The sequence below is a fragment of the Manihot esculenta genome, chromosome 3 (genome assembly GCF_001659605.2).
Source record: "Manihot esculenta cultivar AM560-2 chromosome 3, M.esculenta_v8, whole genome shotgun sequence".
Lineage (NCBI taxonomy): Eukaryota > Viridiplantae > Streptophyta > Magnoliopsida > Malpighiales > Euphorbiaceae > Manihot > Manihot esculenta.
The window spans coordinates 18880266-18886265 of record NC_035163.2 but is presented as its reverse complement, the minus strand read 5'-3'; positions in this window follow the sequence as shown (position 1 = coordinate 18886265).

The window sequence follows — 6000 nt, the reverse complement described above, 5'->3', positions numbered from 1 at the left end:
CGACCAGCTAGCCGGAGGAGGTTGTTTCTCCAAAATAGATCTGAGATCGGGGTACCATCAGCTAAGGATAAGGGAGGAAGACGTACCAAAGACAGCTTTCAGGACCAGATATGGGCATTTTGAGTTCCTTGTAATGCCGTTCGGGTTAACCAACGCCCCTGCAGCATTCATGGATCTCATGAACAGAGTGTTTAGCCAATACCTGGATCACTTTGTTTTTGTCTGAGGAGCATGCCCATCATCTGAGGTTGGTTCTGCAGACCTTGAGGGAACATGGCTTGTATGCCAAGTTCTCTAAGTGTGAGTTCTGGCTGAGGAGCATTTCATTCTTGGGTCATGTAGTGTCAGAAAATGGAATAGAGATGGACCCCAAGAAGACAGAAACTGTGGCTAACTGGCCTAGACCCACTTCAGTGACAGAAATCAGGAGTTTCTTGGGTTTGGCAGGTTACTACAGGAGGTTCGTTCAGGACTTCTCAAAGATTGCAGCTCCTCTGACCAGATTGACCAGGAAGAACCAGAGGTTTGTGTGGACCGACCAGTGTGAAGAGATCTTTGAGGAGCTCAAGAAGAGGTTGACTTCAGCACCAGTGTTAGCCCTGCCATCTAGTAATGAAGACTTCTTAGTGTTTTGTGATGCGTCCCGCGTGGGACTGGGTTGTGTGCTAATGCAGAATGAAAGGGTGATTGCTTATGCTTCTAGACAGCTGAAGAAGCATGAGTTGAATTACCCTACACATGACCTGGAGATGGCAGCAGTAATCTTTGCACTCAAGATGTGGAGGCACTACCTCTATGGGGTTAAATGTGAGATCTTCACGGATCATAAGAGCCTACAGTACATCCTGAGTCAAAGAGATTTGAACTTGAGACAGAGAAGGTGGGTAGAGCTGCTAAGTGACTATGATTGCAAGATTTAGTACCATCTGGGTAAGGAAAATGTTGTGGTAGACGCCTTAAACCGGAAATCACTTGGCAGCTTATCCCATATATCGACAGAGAGGAGGCCAGTGGTGAAGGAGTTTTACAAGCTCGTTGAGGAAGGTCTACAGTTGGAGTTGTCTGGTACAGGTGCTTTGGTAGCCCAGATGAGAGTGGCACCCGTGTTTCTGGAGCAGGTGGCTCAGAAACAGCATGAGGACCCAGAGTTAATGAAGATTGCCAGGACTGTTCAGTCAGGCAAAGATAGTGAGTTTAGATTCGACAGCAAGGGGATCCTCCGCTATGGGAGCAGATTGTGTGTACCAGATGACATAGGGCTAAAAGGAGACATTATGAGAGAGGCTCATAATGCAAGATACAGCGTTCACCCCGGAGCCACCAAGATGTATCAAGATTTGAAGAAAGTTTATTGGTGGCCAGCTATGAAGAAAGAAGTGGCACAGTTTGTGTCAGCCTGCGAAGTGTGTCAGAGGGTGAAGCTGGAACATCAGAAGCCGGCTGGAATGCTTAACCCGTTACCTATTCCAGAGTGGAAATGGGAGAATATAGCTATGGACTTCGTAGTGGGGTTACCGGCGACGTCCAACAGGTTGGACTCCATATGGGTGATTGTGGACAGACTCACCAAATCTGCTCACTTCATCCCTGTCAGGAGTGGCTATTCTGTGGACAAGTTGGCGCAGGTGTATGTTGATGAGATTGTCAGGCTGCATGGGGTTCCTATTTCAATAGTGTCTGATCGAGGGCCCCAGTTCACCTCCAGGTTTTGGCGGAGTCTGCAGAATGCCATGGGTACTAGGTTGGATTTTAGCACTGCTTTTCATCTACAGACAGACGGACAATCAAAAAGAACCATCCAAACAATAGAGGATATGCTCAGAATGTGTGTGCTGGATTTTGGAGGTTCTTGGAGGCAGCATCTACCCTTGGTAGAGTTTGCCTACAATAACAGCCATCATGCTAGCATCGGGATGGCTCCATATGAAGCTTTGTATGAGAGGAAGTGCAGATCACCCGTTTGCTGGGAAGAGGTTGGAGAAAAGGCCTTGGCAGGGCCTGAGCTAGTAGAGATCACCAGCAGGGTGGTACCCATAATTAGAGAAAGGATCAAGACTGCTGCAAGCAGACAGAAGAGTTATGCAGACATCCGCAGAAGACAAGTAGAGTTTCAGGAGGGGGATCTGGTATTGCTCAAGGTGTCTTCTATGAAAGGAGTGGTTCGCTTTGGGAAGAAAGGTAAACTAGCCCCATGATACATCAGACCCTTTGAAATCTTGCAAAAGATTGGAAATGTGTCGTACAAGCTGGATTTACCTGCTTCTATGGAAAGAATCCATCTGGTTTTCCATGTTTCCATGTTGAGGAAGTTTGTGTCAGATCCGGGCAAGGTTCTTAGTGAGCCTGATATGGAGATCTAAGAAGATCTCACTTACGTTGAGCAGCCGGAACGGATCATAGACACCCAGATCAGGAAGCTGAGAAACAAGGAAATCTCGATGGTGAAAGTCCTGTGGAACCACCACAATTTGGAAGATTGCACTTGGAAGACACGGGAGTCCATGCTCCAGCAGTACCCTTATCTCTTCTGAGGTTAGTTTTATGTGTGTTTTATATGTATGATATGTTGTATGCCTTGCTATGTGTTAGTTGGTGAACATTCGGGGACGAATGTTCTTAAGGGGGGGAGAATGTAATACCCGGCTAGACTCCGGTATCGGAAATTCCTACCGTCCGGTAGAATCTCGGATGTTGGAAGCCTCTAGTAGGGTAGAAACATGTTTTCATAAAATGTTTTAATGTATTTCATGATTTTAAGTAAAAAGGAAATGAGTTTTTGCATGAAAATAGCCTTGGAGGAAAACTCAGGTTCGGCCGCCGAACCTCAAGTTCGGCCGCCGAACATGCATGCCTTCGGGAGCGCTTTTAGGCCCCCGAAAGCATAAGTGAGGGAAGTCCAGGTTCGGCCGCCGAACCTTATGTTCGGCCGCCGAACATGGCATGCATGCGGAGGCACTTTCGGCTCCCGAACGTGGCCTGGCCAGCCACCTATAAAGGGGTCCCTTAGCCGAAAACGGGCGAGCTTTTCTCCCCATTTTCGGCCAAGGTGAGCTCTCTGCCATCCCTCACTGGTTTTGAGTTCTTTCCTTCAAATCTTTCTCGATTTTCATTAGTTTTACCCTTGTTTTGAAGATTTTGAGCATTTGAGCAAGTTTTGGAGCTTGGAGGTTCAAGGAACTCTCTCTCTCCCATTTTTGGAGCTAGGGTCGTTCACCTCTCGATCTTCAAGAGGTAAGGGTCGATCTTGAGCTTATGGCATGTTTTAAGTAAGTTTTGAGTAGATCTATGGGGTAGAATGCATGTTTAGCTTATGGTTAGGTTTATGGGTTCATGTTATGTTTTTGGACAATGAGGATGTTTGATGTGTTGTAGATGGGGTTTAAGATAGTTTGAAGCCCCTAGGAACTTGTATGCTTGAGTATGTATGTTGTAGATTAGGAGAAATGCATGTTTGGTTGGTTTTGGGAGGCAAATGTGCATGAGGAACCAAGTTTCTGCCCTTTGGCAGAAACCAGGTTCGGCAGCCGAAGGACTTTCGGCCGCCGAACCTGCCTGGGAGGCAAGCCTTTCGGTTGCCGAAGCCTGCCTCCGAAAGAGGACTTTCGTCTCTGGAGCGCAGTTTCGGCCGCCGAAAGTGCCGCCGAACATGCATGAGTTTCGTCTCTGTCTGGGAGTTTCGGCCGCCGAAGGTGCCGCCGAACCTGCCTGACTTTCGGCTCTGGAGGGACTTTCGGCCGCCGAACCTGCCGCCGAAAGTGCCCTGTCCAGCCCTCCTTTGCATGTTTTTCTATGATTGTTTCATGATGTTCTAGGGGGTTTTTGGGGAGTAGTTTAGAGTTATGTTTGTGTATGTTTGGTCCCTCATTTGAGTCCACCTGTGTAGGTTCAGACCCGAGGAACCGAGGATCCCAGCAGTGAGTCAGTTGCCCCAGTGTCTGGTCAGAGCTATCCAGAGGTGAGTGGAATAACCTATTACGTTTTTAAAGCAAATAAATGGACATTTTAGCATGATTCACGCATCATTAATGCCATGAGATATACTAGGTTGTTGCACTAGAATTCACGAATATGTTGCATTGCATACTCTACTGTTGTTGTTGTGGATGAATGTTGGATGATCCATAGCCCTCGATCTATAATGTGACGATGTGATATGTACGGTACGGAATGTAAGACCAGTGGGACCCATTCTACGTTCGCTGGCACTATGTAAGAGAAAGACTAGGACCCATTCTACGTTCTGGCACAGTTGGACTATGTAGAGGACTATTGGTGACAACTTCATCCTTGATGTGATTAGCTGTGATGTGATGCATTCCATGTTATCATATGTTTTGAATGTTTTATTATTCTGCTCACTGGGCTCTAGTAGCTCACCCCTCTCCCAAATTCCCCAGGTTTGCAGGTACAGGGTAGACCAGGAGGTCCGCAAGAGTAATGAAGTCATGTGTACGTAATAGATAGAGTGTGGACATGATAAATTGTAAAATGATGTAAAGTTATGAATAGTAATATATGTAAGGATATTGAGGATTAGAGATTGTGCTTGACCCAATGTGTAAGGTATCCCTTTTTATACATGATCTTAGATGTTTTGTGATGTTTATGTAAACCAACTCAACATATGTTGTATCGCCCATTGGGGCATTGATGAGATCCCACAGAGGGGTCATGGTTATGATTATGATTATGTTCAGTGCATGTACAGGTTGAGATTGGTGTATGATAGAATGTATGAAAGAAAAGTTTTAATTTTTATGAATGTTGTTGATCATGTATGGGATTAAACAGGTTTACAGGTTGCATGTCAGGCTTGCTACGGGTCCCGGCGGCCTTAAGCCGACCTGGATCCTAGCGCCGGTAGCTGTCCGATTTTCGGGTCGTTACAGGTAGGGCATATGAGAAGGGTAAGGATTAAAGCTGGGGTAATCCGATGTGCCTCCCATCGAATACCCGGGATTCTGAGAAAAGGGTGGGTACTGGGGTGGCTGAACAAATCTCGAGGCCTGAGTGCCTCCTTGGGACTCTCCTATACCCTCCTCCGACATACTCACTCCAAGACTGCCATCCCTCCTCTGATTCACATCCATATCATCCCCCACATTCTTTGACATTCCTCCTTGAACTGTTCCCCTTACTGACCTGCTTCTGTTCATATCCAAAGACCTTCTAGGGTCTCTCACTGCTCTTTCCCTGTTAGACCTGCTAGACATTGCCCTTGGCAATGCAGGGGGACGGGCACTCATGCCCTCATCCTGCGGTGGTACTTCAGTCAATCGTGCAGATCGATGAGTTCCTCTCATTTTGCTTACTGGAAAACAGCACACATCACATAAACATTAGAATCAAATGGTTCATGTGTAAACACATGAACCCGCATCACATACATCACATACATAGCATATCATTAATGCACATGCATATAATCATGGCATTTCACATCATCAATCAAGACAGGACTCTACATCCTATCCTAGTGGACATGATCTTCCTATTGTGCTTGACCTTCTACAACATCTTTGAACCCGACATTCTCTATAGGTTCGATCATATGAACCTAGGGCTCTGATACCAATCTGTAACGACCCGGAATCCGGACCGTTACCAGCGCTAGGATCCAGATCGACATAAGGCCGCCGGGACCCGTAGCAAGCCTGACATACATTCTGTAAACCTATTTAATCCCATACATGATCAACATAAACATAAAAATTTTGAACTTTTCTCATTCATTTACCAAACTCAACCTGTGCATGCACAACTAATGATCATAATCATCAACCCCACATTGGAGTCCTCATCAATGCTCCAATGGGGTAACATAATATCATAAAAGTTTGGTTAAACTTAAACATCATAAACATTTCATTAAAAGATCATGTAACCAAAAAGGGATTAACAACATACTAGGGTCAAGCACAATTCTAAACCTCAATACTCATCATTACATTACATAAATGTTTAATACTTTACAATATATCATGTCCACATTTACTCTTC